The sequence below is a fragment of the Lactuca saligna genome, chromosome 8 (genome assembly GCF_052625555.1).
Source record: "Lactuca saligna cultivar CGN05327 chromosome 8, ASM5262555v1, whole genome shotgun sequence".
NCBI classification, from domain to species: Eukaryota; Viridiplantae; Streptophyta; class Magnoliopsida; order Asterales; family Asteraceae; genus Lactuca; species Lactuca saligna.
Window position 1 is genome coordinate 235,392,696 of NC_136424.1, and position 13,494 is coordinate 235,406,189.

A 13,494-nucleotide genomic window follows, 5' to 3' on the forward strand; every position below is an offset into this window, starting at 1 on the left:
GCGTACCTCGGATGAGTCCGGTGACTCGCCTTCGGATAATACCAAATTTAATAATTAAATTTAATTATTATTTATTTAATAAACTTCGAAAATTCATATCTTCTTCATACGAACTCCGTTTTCGACGTTCTTTATATCCACTCGAAGGTGAGACTATGCTCTACAACTTTCGTTTAGACTCCGTCGGCTAATTTTGACTTTATTTTTATTATTTATTTTTAATAGGTCGGGACAGAAAATTTCGTTATAAATTCATAACTTCTTCGTTTGACGTCCGTTCTCACCTAACTTTTTATCGCTTTGATAATAAAAACGAGATCTTCGATTCTCATTTAGATCACTAAGGCTAAATATCGCTCTAACGTAAATTTCACTTTTTACGTCATTCAGCGGTGCCGATTTTGTCGTGAAACTTCGACAGGTCATAACTTCCTCGTTATAACTCGGATTTCGGCATTCTTTATATCTTCGGAAACCTTGTTTCAACTACTACAACATTATCTAAAGATATCAAGTTTATTTTACACTTAAATTTTGATGCTTATTTTTATTCTTAATTAATCAAACCACATAATTAAGCAATTAAGCACAAAACACATAATACTGAAATAATACACTTCTATTATTTCAAAACGGGTTACAAAGGTTAACCCAGACTATTACATTGCTAAAAATGGCAAGCCCAGAAACAAAGGCATTACAATTCTCTCCACCTTAGAATGATTACGTCCCCGGAATCACACCTCAACAAACAAATGCGGATAGCGACCCATCATGTCATTCTCCGTCTCCCAGGTGAGATTCGGCCCATTCGTGTGTTTCCATTGGACAAGCACTAACTCGATCATCTTGCGTCGCAACTTCTTAGTATTCCAGTCAACAATTTCCTCTGGTTCTTCAATCAACCTTTTGTTCTCATCGATTCTCAACTCCGAAAGTGGAATCATGTCGGGAACTTCCCCCGTGAAGTTCTGTAAATAACACACATGAAAAGTGTTATGAATTCCATTCAGTTCTTCTGGTAGTTCGAGCTTGTAAGCTTGGTTCCCAATCCTCTGAAGAACTTTAAATGGTCCAATAAACCTTGGACTTAATTTTCCCTTTTTTCCAAATCTTATAAGTCCCTTCCAAAGTGAGACTTTAAGCAAAACCGAATCCCCAACTTCAAAAGTCATCGGTCTTCGCTTTTTGTCAGCATAGCTCTTTTGACGATCCTGAGCTGCTAACATTCTTTCCCTAATTATTTTCAACTTTTCAGCAGTTTGATGAACTATCTCCGGTCCCATAAACTGCTTTTCCCCAACCTCAAGCCAACAAGATGGCGTACGACACTTCTGCCCGTACAAAGCTTGATAAGGTGTCATCTTGATGCTCGATGTGACATCCCCAAAATCTCGGCCACAAAAGACCGATTTTCATTTATGCTTTTAAAATAAACTCAGAGTAAATCCTTTTGATTAGAAAGAGTTGCGGAATTTGTTCCCAAAAACAAAACATGATAAAACAATGTTTACCAAAGCATTTCATAAAAGAAATGTATTTTTCATTATATAATCAAAACTCGGGGTGACATGTTCCGATATAGACCAAAAGCATAAACGATAACATTACAAGTCATTCAACAAATATATACATATATAGACTTGTAAACAAAACAACTTGATGGTTCATCCATCTTACGCCCTTGCGCCACTTCCTGTAATACAAATAAAACTAAGTGGGTCAGGCTTGGGAGCCTGGTGAGCATATAGGGTTTTCAACCCACAATAAATAATTAAATTAATTATTATCAACCAACAATAACCCAGTTACCCATTCCCGTTATTCTCACTTTATGTCCCTAAAATAACTAACACAAGGGACCTAATCTAAAAATATTTTCATCGGGGTGACAACACATGCTGCGGGGTTTCCTCAGCAATATAAGTCAAATAAGGCAACCATGAGGGGGATGGAATATAGCGAATGAACACCCAAGTTCATTAACACCTACAGGTTATGAGCCTGCTAGCGTTCCACTGGACTGTCTAGAAAAGTCCGTGGTCGTCATCTAAATTCCGCTAGATGACTGGATCAAAACAACAATGAGGCCTCTTATCTGTTTATTACACACCAACTATCTACCCATGTTCTACCCAACATATTAGTAGATAAAAACATACATTTTTATACATATTTTCAAAACTTGTATAGCATGCTTGATCAATACATTTTCCATATAACAGATGAGGCACACATAACACGTATTTCATATAGAAATAATCAGATCTGTAAGATAGAAGAAAGTGAATATAGATTCACACACATAACAACAAAATATACACATAACACGTATCTCGTATAAAATACTTCATAGTTATACGTTAGGAGAAAGTAACAACGCATTCACACGTATAAACGATAATAAACTTAATACACTCAAATCATACTTGTATTATTATTGCGTTTATGAAAGGTAGTATACACTCACTTGATCAGAAGATGATCGGACAGTACTACGGCTTGCAGAAGTAGTAATCCACAGCAGATCTGGAAGATCTCCACAAAAATCGAACTTCTCGCGGATAGAGCTTCGGCTCGGAAACCGCACTTCTCGGGATCTTCGGGATCTCGGGACTCGCTTCGGGACTCGGGAATATTACCGGGGCTTCGGGATATTTCTGGCATGCAAAACGATGCAAAACGGGAGAGAGAAGAGAGAAAAATAGCAATTTGGCCGGCTGCCCTCACATCCTATTTATAGGAGGCTGGGAGCCTCATTTACGCGGGGCGTACTGCAGTACGCAGCGCGTACTGCTTCCGAAATGCGTCACTGCATGCGTCATCCGAAGTGTCGACACTCTGGCTGTACGCGGGGCGTACTCACTTACGCGGCGTGTAAGTCGGATCAGATCTGTGACTCGCCTTCGGATAAGGCTTCTGAATTTTGATTTAAAAATAAATACAAATTAATTAATAAACTTTGGAAATTCATATCTTCTTCATACGAACTCCGTTTTCTACGTTCTTTATATCCACTGAAAGGTGAGACTACGCTCTACAACTTTCGTTTAGACTCCGTCGGCTAATTTTGACTTTATTTTTATTAATTATTTTTAATAGGCCGGGACAGAAACTTTCGTTATAAATTCATAACTTCTTCGTTTGACGTCCGTTCTCGCCTAACTTTTTATCGCTTTGATACTAACAACGAGATCTTCGATTCTCGTTTAGATCACTAAGGCTAAATATCGCTCTAACGTAAATTTCACTTTTTACGTTAATCAGCGGTGTCGGTTCTGTCGCGAAACTTCGACAGGTCATAACCTCCTCGTTATAACTCGGATTTCGGCATTCTTTATATCTTTGGAAACCTTGTTTCAACTACTACAACATTATCTAAAGATATCAAGTTAATTTTACACTTAAATTTTGACGCTTATTTTTATTCTTAATTAATCAAACCACATAATTAAGCAATTAAGAACAAAACACATAATACTCAAATAATACAATCTTATTATTTCAAAATGGGTTACAAAGGTTAACCTAGACCATTACATTGCTAAAAATGGAAAGCCCAGAAACATAGGCGTTACACTCGAGTGAAAACTATTATTATAGGAAAATTCTACCAGTCGTAAATGTTCATCCCAATTACCTAGGAATTCCAAGGTACATGCTCTCAGCATATCTCAAGTGTTTGTATCGTTCTTTCACTCTGACCATCAGTCTGCGGATGGTAAGCTGTACTTAAACATAACTTGGTACCCATTTCCTCTTGTAGACTTTTCCAAAACCTTAAGGTGAAACGACTATCACGATCCAACACAATTGTTAGCGGAACACCGTGAAGTCTCACAATTTCCTTCACATAAGAATTCGCAAGCTTTTCCATAGACCATTTCTCCCTGGCTGCTATGAAATGCGCACTCTTAGTGAATCGATCGACAACCACCCAAATCATGTCGTGACCATTCTTTGTTCTGGGCAGTTTAGTGACAAAATCCATAGCAATGTCTTCCCACTTACCCATAGGCACATGTAATGGTTCTAAACTCCCGTACGGTTTCTGATGTTGTGTCTTGACTCTTGCACAAGTCACACACTCCGCCACATACTTCGCAATGTCAAGCTTCATCGTCGGCCACCAGTAGTAGGGTTTTAGGTCCCTATACATTTTTGTGCTACCGAGATAAATCGAGTACATGGTTTTGTGAGCTTCTTCCATCAGAAGATCTCTGATTCCTCCTGTATTAGGTATCCAAATCCGATCTTGGAACACCTTCAGTCCATGACTGTTTACACCGAACACCAACGTTTTGCCCAAACGTTCCTCCTTTCGGTCATTCTTCTCAGAAGCTTCCTCTTGAGCTTTCTTTATACTTTCCACAATGGTCGAGACAACTTTAATTCTCAACGCTCTTGGCCTTTTCCTTTCAAGATTGACTTTCCGACTGAGAGCATCAACAACAACATTAGCTTTACCGGGATGGTAAAGTATCTCATAGTCGTAGTCCTTGAGTAATTCCAGCCAGCGTCGTTGCCTCATATTCAATTCCTTCTAATTAAGGAGATATTGGAGACTCTTATGATCAGTGAAAAGTTTGCACTTCGTGCCATAGAGGTAATGTCTCCATATTTTTAGAGCGAAAACTACCGCTGCCAACTCCAAATCATGAGTCGGGTAATTCTTTTCACGCTCCTTCAATTGTCGAGACGCATATGCTATCACCTTTTCTCTTTGGGTCAAAACACAACCCAATCCAACCCCAGACGCATCGCTATAAACATCAAAGTCTTCAACTCCATCGGGCAGAGAAAGTATCGGTGCCTCGCATAGTTTCTTCTTTAGCTTCTCGAATGCTTCTTTATGCTTATCACTCCAAGCGTAAGTAGCTCCTTTGTGGGTCAAAGCTGTCAATGGAGTAGCAATCGAAGAAAAGCCTTGGATAAACCTTCGGTAATATCCGGCTAATCCTAAAAAGCTTCGGATCTCTGTGGGACTTTTCGGTTGTTCCCACTTCATTACAGCTTCAATCTTTGCTGGATCAACCATTATCCCTTCTTGGTTGACCACATGACCCAAGAATTGGACTTCACGAATCCAAAAATCACATTTGGAGAACTTAGCATACAGCTTCTCCTTCTTCAAGACTTCTAACACTTCTCGCAAGTGTCTGCCATGCTCCTCCTGGCTTTTCGAGTAAATCAGAATGTCATCTATGAACACTATCACAGATTTATCAAGGAACGGATTACAAACTCTGTTCATTAAATCCATGAATGCTGCTGGAGCATTGGTTAGTCCAAACGACATAACCAAAAACTCGTAGTGTCCATATCAGGTTCTGAATGCAGTCTTCTCTATATCCTGCTCTCTTACTTTCAGCTGATGATATCCTGACCTAAGATCGATCTTCGAGAAATAGCTCGAACCTTGCAATTGATCAAACAGGTCATCAATCCTTGGCAACATATATCTATTCTTTATTGTTGCCTTGTTTAGCTCTCTGTAATCAATGCACATTCTCATACTTCCATCTTTCTTCTTCACGAATAACACCGGAGCTCCCCAAGGTGATGAACTAGGTCTAACGAAACCTTTGTCCAACAACTCCTGAAGTTGCATCATCAGCTCCTTCATCTCCGTCGGTGCTAATCGATAAGGTGCTTTTGCAATTGGCGTTGTTCCTGGTAACAAGTCTATTCTGAACTCTACTTGTCTATCCGGTGGCAATCCAGGAAGATCTTCGGGAAATACTTCCGGATAATCACACACCACGGGAATACTCTGCATCACCTTCTTTTCCTTCTTAGCATCAATCACGAATGCTAAATATGATGTACATCCCTTGGTCAAACACTTTCTGCATTTCATTAGGGAAATGATTCCAGAATTCACTCGATGTTTGTCCCCATACACCATAAACGAATCTTTTCCAGGCGGGTTTACTTTAACTATCTTCTTCTTGCACAATATCTCGACATCATTGGCACTAAGCTAATCCATTCCCAACACGATGTCGAAACCATTAAGTTCGATAGCTAATAATTCTTCGTGAAACTTATTCCCATTAAGGTCGATTAAGATGTTTTTCATACGATGGCTAACAGGTACAAACTTGCCACTAGCAACTTCGACTAATAAAGCATTATCTAGTCTATCAACATGCAAAGCTAGTTTTCTACCAAATTCATGCGATATAAAGGAGTAGTTGGCTCCATAATCAAATAAAATTTGGGCAGACAATGTGTTTACGAGAAAGGTACCTGAAGCGACATCAGCTTCATCTTTAGCAGCTTCCAGTGTCATCTGGAATGCTCTCGCCTTTAGCTTTGGTGGAATGTTGGGCTTAGCTACCTCCTTCTTCTTCGGACAGTCTTTCAAAATGTGTCCCTCTTCATTACAACCAAAACACATCCTTTTGTTGTTCGGACATTCATTGGCAAAATGTCCAACCTTTCCACACTTGTAGCAGGTTACATCCTCGCTACATTTCCCAAAGTGCTTTTTCTTACACTTATCACACCACTTCGCTTCCCCTCCTTTTCCTCCACCAAACTTTTTCGAATCAGATTTCGAAAATTTGCTTTTGTTACCGGAACCAGATGTTCCCTCAAACTTTCTCTTCTCACCAATCTCAACCTTGTTGGTGGTTCTCCCCTTAATCATGTTCTCAACAGACTTGGCAGCCCAGATAGCTGCCTCTAGAGTATGTGCCTAACGTACTGGCACCTTGTACTCTCATGGGAGTCCCTTCGCATACCGGTCCACCTTTGTCAGCTTGTCTGGAACGATACGCAGAGCAAACTCCATCTTATCGTTGAAGTTATTGGTGTATTCATCAACTGACATGCTGCCTTTCGTCAATGTCAGAAACTTGTTCTCTAGTTCCAATATATTTTGAGCCGAGCAGAACTTGCGCTTGAACTGCACCAAGAATTCTGCCCATGTCAATTGCAGTGGCTCATTAGGGCTTAAAGTCTTCCCTAGAGTGTTCCACCAACGAACGGCTCCACCTCGGAATTAACGCACTGCATAGATAGTTTGAAACTTGCCTCTGCAGCTACAAGTCATGAAGGCCAATTCCATTTCTGAGATCCAATCGATAACTCCAATCGGATCCTCCTTTCCATTGAAGGTCGATGGTTTGCAAGTTAAAAAGTCCTTGTACTTGCATCCCATTCCATTATTCCTTCCATCATGGTTGTCTCGCCTAACTATCGGTGGGTTGGCTTGACCAACAGACCCACTGAAGTTTCCACCTTCAGAGTGCCCTTCATTTAATTCGGGCTCTTCCACACGAATTGACAGTTCTTGACGATTCTGTTGAAGCAACCATCTAGTTTCATCCATCTGACGATCCAACATTGTTTGAATCATCATTTGCACACCAGCCATGGTTATTGGCTCAGGTGCTGCTGCTACGACAGGTCTTTGTTCGATCACTGGTGGTTGATTCCTGTTTTCATCAGCATTTCCAACTCCACTTCTTGTTCTCACCATTTTTGATCTACACACCGAATAAGGTGAAATTAGATCCTCATTCACGATAGATATTCAAATCATCCTTATCACTCCGAAAAGTTTACATGCTAGTTCTAATATCGTAGACGTATGCTTAGAATCCTACACACATAAAGTTTCTAGATCCGGGCGGCAACAGACCATAGATCCGAACAAATAATATCATATATGGCAACATATAACATTTAGGACATAAAGCATTTTAGGAAACTTTCCTAAAATAAACTAGTGCTCGTGTCTAAAATGTAACAGACACACATCTAAAAATTTCACTTAGCATTCTAAGTTTAAGTCTACAAATCCTAAAAATTCCTAGTTCGCTTAAACTAATACTTTGATACCAACTGTGACATCCCCAAAATCCCGGCCAGAAAAGACTGATTTCATTTTTGCTTTTAAAATAATTTCAGAGTAAATCCTTTTGATTTGAAAGAGTTGCGGAATTTGTTCCCAAAAACAAAACATGATAAAACAATGTTTACCAAAGCATTTCATAAAAGAAATGTATTTTCATTATATAATCAAAAATCGGGGTGTCATGTTCCGATACAGACCAATAAGCATAAACGATAACATTACAAGTCATTCAACAAATATATACATATACAGACTTGTAAACAAAACAACTTGATAGTTCATCCATCTTACGCCCTTGCGCCACTTCCTGTAATACAAATAAAGCTGAGTGGGTTAGGCTTGGAAGCTTGTTGAGCATATAGGGTTTTCAACCCACAATAAATAATTAAATTAATTATTATCAACCACAATAACCCAATTACCCATTCCCGTTATTCTCACTTTATGTCCCTAAAATAACTTACACGAGGGACCTAGTCTAAGAATATTTCATCGGGGTAACAACACATGCTTCGGGGGTTCCTCAGCAATATAAGTCAAATAAGGCTACCATGAGGGGGATGGAATACAGTGAATGAACACCCAAGTTCATTAACACCTACAGGTTATGATCCTGCTAGCGTTCCACTGGACTGTCTAGAAAAGTCCGTGGTCGTCATCTAAATTCCGCTAGATGACTGGATCAAAACAACATCGAGGCCTCTCATCTGTTTATTACACACCAACTATCTACCCATGTTCTACCCAACATATCAGTAGATAAAACATACATTTTTATAGATAGTTTCAAAACCTGTATAGCATGCTCAATCAATACATTTCCACATAACAGATGAGGCACACACACATAACACGTATTTCATATAGAAATAATCAGATCTGTAAGATAGAAGAAAGTGAATATACATTCACACACATGAAAACAAAATATACACATAACACGTATCTCGTATAAATACTTCATAATTATGTGTTAGAAGAAAGTAACAACACATTCACACATATAAACGATAATATACTTAATACACTCAAATCATACTTGTATTATTATCGTGTTTATGAAAAGTAGTATACACTCACTTGATCAGAAGATGATCGGATAGCACTACGACTTGCAAAAGTGGTAATCCTCAGCAGATCTGGAAGATCTCTACAAAAACCGAACTTCTCGCGGGCAAAGCTTCGGCTCGGAAATCGCACTTCTCGGGATCTCGGGACTTGCTTCGGGACTCGGGAATATTACCGGGGCTTGGGCTATTTCTGGCACGCAAAACGATGCAAAACGGGAGAGAGAAGAGAGAAAAATAGCAAAGAAACTCGGCAACCTCGCATCCTATTTATAGGAGGCTGGAGCCTCGGAGTGCGTGGGGCGTACTGCTCCGAAATCGTCACTGCATGCGTCATCCGAAGTCCTCGAGTGCGAGTGTCGACATTCTTCGTTGTACGTGGGGCATACACGAGTACGTGGGGCGTACCTCGGATGAGTCCGGTGACTTGCCTTCGGATAATACCGAATTTAATAATTAAATTTAATTATTATTTATTTAATAAACTTCGAAAATTCATATCTTCTTCATACGAACTCCGTTTTTGATGTTCTTTATATCCACGCGAAGGTGAGACTACGCTCTATAACTTTCGTTTAGACTCCGTCGGCTAATTTTGACTTTATTTTTATTATTTATTTTTAATAGGCCAGGACAGAAAATTTCGTTATAAATTCATAACTTCTTTGTTTGACGTTCGTTCTCGCCTAACTTTTTATCGCTTTGATTCTAACAACGAGATTTTCGATTCTCGTTTAGATCACTAAGGCTAAATATCGCTCTAACGTAAATTTCACTTTTTACGTCATTCAGCGGTGCCGGTTTTGTCGCGAAACTTCGACAAGTCATAACTTCCTCGTTATAACTCGGATTTCGGCATTTTTTATATCTTCGGAAACCTTGTTTCAACTACTACAACATTATCTACAGATATCAAGTTTATTTTACACTTAAATTTTGACGCTTATTTTTATTCTTAATTAATCAAACCACATAATTAAACAATTAAGCACAAAACACATAATACTCAAATAATACACTTATATTATTTCAAAACGGGTTACAAAGGTTAACCTAGACTATTACATTGTTAAAAATGGCAAGCCCAGAAAGACAGGCGCTACGTTACGTTCCACCACCCCATTTTGTTGTGGAGTGTGTGGGCACAAAGTTTCCAAGACTATACCTTCTTGTGCATAATACACGTGCATTTTGTTTGAAACTCGCTTGATTTGCTTACCAAATTGTGTTTTGACCATTTTGTGGAAGTCTATTAAACATGTGCTTGCTTCATATTTATGTTTAATAAGGAATGTCCACATGGCTCGACTAAAATCATCTATGATTGTTAAAAAATAGTTTGCTTTAGACAAGGAAGGAATCCGATACTTTACCCAAATATCACAATGGATTAAATACAAAAATGCTATTTTTTTTTATAGTACTAATGGGAAATGGAAGTCTAGTATGTTTTTCCTTAAAACAAGCATCACACACTTGAGCTTGATTGTTCATAGAAACATTTTTAATAAAATCTAAATGAGATAGTTTCTTGTTTGATGGATGACCCAATCTTTTATGCCAAACCTCAAACGATGTCATTAAAGCCTTTCTTTCCTTCTCTACTGCCCCCATGCGGTAAAGCCCCCCTGTGTAATTATTCATTCCAATCAAGTCCCTCGTGACCAACTCCTGTATAACAAAGAAATCAGGGAAGAACATTACTGCATAGTTAAGATCTTTTATAAGCTTTCGAACCGACAACAAATTGTAACTAAAATTTGGTACGGATAAAACTCCTTTTATTTTAACTACTCTCGGCAAGGTATGTTCACCCTCACCGACAACCGGTACCGTCTCCCCATTTGGTATAATGACAGGGGCTTCTTTGACTTTGTGACTTTATTTTCAAGAAAGTCACTTTTATGTGTTATGTGTTCAGTTTCTCTTGAATCAACGAGCAAACCATTATGAGATTCGATTCTACCTGCCATATTCACGATTGGAGACGCCTCAATGCTCGTCACCTTCGCTTCTTCCCTGAAATGTTTCACAAATAATTGATATTGTTCATCAGATAAACCTGGAATTGAGCTAGATACGATCTCTACACATGCCTCCTTTGGCTTCGATTTTTCTTTCTTTTCCTTCCCCGGCCACCAATCAGGGTAACCTATTCTTTTAAAACTACCATCTTTGTTGTGTCCATTTCTCCCATAAAATGTACACTTTTCAAGTTTTTCATTGACAAGAGGTTTCGATCCCTTTGGCGGTAATCTGTTCGCTCCTTAGGTTTCCTGTCCAGTTTTTCGCCCCATGTAGTTAACATGGAAAGCTGTAGCGTTTGCACCAGGTCTTTTGGAAGCTCCGATTATTGCCCTTTGCTGCTCGTCTTCGGCCACCAAATGATAGGAAACCCCCAAGGTGGGTGTGGGTTTCATGGCTAGGATCTGAGTTCTAATGACCGAGAATTCTTCATCAAGTCCCATTAAAATTTCATAAAGCCGCTCCTTTTCTTTCAATTCATTTAAGTTGCTGCCTATTCCACAACTACATCCTTCAGGTACAGCGTGGGGTAGGAAGGACCAACTGTATTTCATCCCAAACAACTCTTAATTTCATGTAATATGCATAAACAGATGTCCCGTTTTTCCTTGTGGCGCTGAGTGATTGCTTTAACTCGTATGCACGAGGAGCACATTCCTTCTCAAATCGTTCTTCTAAATCTATCCAGATCTCAGCTGAGGTATTTACATACCTTACACTAGTATGTATATCTATTTCCATAGTTGTTGTTATCCATCCTTTGATCATAGCATCAGCCCTCATCTACGCCATGTACGTTCCTGAGGTCTTTTCCGATTTCTTCATCTACGAGTCCCATCTTGTTCTTCGCTAGCAGAAAATTCATCATCTCCTGCTTCCAATCATTGAAGTTGTTGTCGTTTAGCATGTCGTTTACTTGCATTTTCTTAGGATATTCAGAATGATGGATGTAAAACGGTGAATTGTCATCGATCGTCTCTTCACCGTTTTTGCTTCCACTGGCTTCTTTCTTTTCTCCTGTCATGAAATCTGTTGAATTTTATTTATGGGTCTTGGTGAATCGTCTGCTTTGATACCATGAGAAAATTGGTATAGAAGCTTCTGATTATATTTATTTTTATGATTAATAACGTGCAAAATACAAAGCTTTTATATAGAGAAAAAGATAACAATGACCTAACTAACTTTAAGCTATTTCTACTCAAAAGATAGAGATGACCATTAATTGAAAACTTAGATAATGACTGCGAGTTGGATAATTGGTTCCTTTACGGTTTGCAAATTTGAACCATTAATCATCCAATAGTATATTATGTTAAAAGAAACGAAAACTAAGTGAATAGTAAATAATGTAATGCAATTGTACCTGTGGAAAGAAAACAATTTGGAAATATCGATTCGAAGTGCTCAATCCATTTTTACTCGGTTGGATTTCTCCCAAATAAGCTTAAATTTTCATCTCTTGTTCATGCAGATGGTTTGTTGTGAAGATTTAAGTGAAAATGGATTTCATATCCTTTGTAGGATCAGCCAAAATCCATACCGACAAAAATGACCTTTCACACAGCGCAATTATGCAAAAAGATTATTTAAATATGACTGGACCACATTCCAAATGACTTGGATTTCGTATCAAGTTATTATCATGTTTCTCAAAGATTTCACAACTTTATAACCCCTAAAAATAGAAACATGGTGATAAAGTTATTCACTAGTCACGAATATTGTTTTTCATTACATTATGGAATATAGTGAAAAATTATAAAAAGATTAGTGACAAAATTCTTTTTTAAGAATACATTATTCTTACATATTAATTTCACTTTCTAAAAATTAACTATAATAGATTTTTAGTAAAATCTTATTTGTCTTTCTCGGCTTTTATTATTTTAATTTTTTTAGTTTTGTAGACAATAAATAATGAGGGTTTTAATCCCTTACATTGCAGCTAAAGGGAGCATTTATGTAATTTTGTTACACAGAAAACATTTATCTACGTTTGTCTTACTCAGAGGGACCATTTATGTAACTTTGTCTTATACGAGGACCATTTCTGTAAATTTCTCTTATATAAGGACCATTGCTATAACTTTCTATTATATAAGGACCATCGTTGTAAATTCATCTATTTGTTATGTAAGGATCATTTCTATAAATTTCTCTTAGATGGAATTGTTTCTGTAACTTTGTTCCAAAAGGACCACTTCTATAACTTTATCTCACATAGGGACAAATTATGTCATTTTGCCTAAAAGATAAGACCATTTATGTATTTTTTTTTCTTTCACACTAGGACCATTTCTATCATTTTGTCTATATGACGACTACTTGGACCAAAATTTCAACTCACTTTTCCCACAAGGATCATTTATGTCATTTGAAAACTATAGGGACCAAATGAACAATTCAATAAAAAAAACATTTCTCGATTTAACCTATTTAAAATATTGGTAAAGGTTATATAGTAAAATAATATAATTATAGTTGAATAATATTTAGAATATTGTTAAATTATACATTCTAATTTTCAACTAT

General features: G+C 37.8%; 1 long non-coding RNA gene across 1 annotated transcript; it reads right to left on the bottom strand.

Annotated features, from left to right (window-relative positions):
* Positions 1-9,937: 9,937 nt before the first annotated feature.
* On the bottom strand, positions 9,938-12,463 carry LOC145008592 (uncharacterized). The gene is made up of 3 exons (XR_013663554.1): positions 12,326-12,463; positions 10,901-11,988; positions 9,938-10,605 (listed from the first exon to the last, which is right to left on the bottom strand). It is a non-coding gene; the product is annotated as an uncharacterized LOC145008592 (long non-coding RNA).
* Between the last annotated feature and the right edge of the window lie 1,031 nt (positions 12,464-13,494).